The sequence below is a fragment of the Plasmopara halstedii genome, assembly GCF_900000015.1.
Source record: "Plasmopara halstedii genome assembly, contig: Scaffold_113, whole genome shotgun sequence".
In the NCBI taxonomy this organism is placed as follows: domain Eukaryota; phylum Oomycota; class Peronosporomycetes; order Peronosporales; family Peronosporaceae; genus Plasmopara; species Plasmopara halstedii.
In genome coordinates, this window is record NW_020187034.1 from 81,878 (window position 1) to 82,248 (window position 371).

Consider the following 371-nt stretch of genomic DNA (forward strand, 5'->3'; position numbering starts at 1 on the left):
ACTTGCGTGGAGGCGATGCAAACGCCAAATGGGGCGATTGCTCAGTGACGTTTTCTCTAAACTCTCCAATAGATGTTGACGCGTTGTCTGCGTGCGAATCGGTAGTAGCCACCATCGAAGTGCTCGCCATGCGTTCGGATATCTGATTCGCCGAACTCGACGAATCAGCTGCACTTCGACACCGCTTCTCGACTCGGAGAGCGGGTGTTATCGCGCCACCTCCCTGAACACTGTGGGTTGGAAGGCTGAACTCAAGAGAATGTTGAGACAGTTTGTTCGGGGTCAGATGGTACTGGGTTTCTTGAGCACCGCCGGCCCGTACCGAGTACAACATGCCACCGAGGTTTACTTAGTCGCAAACCTGTCCGTTG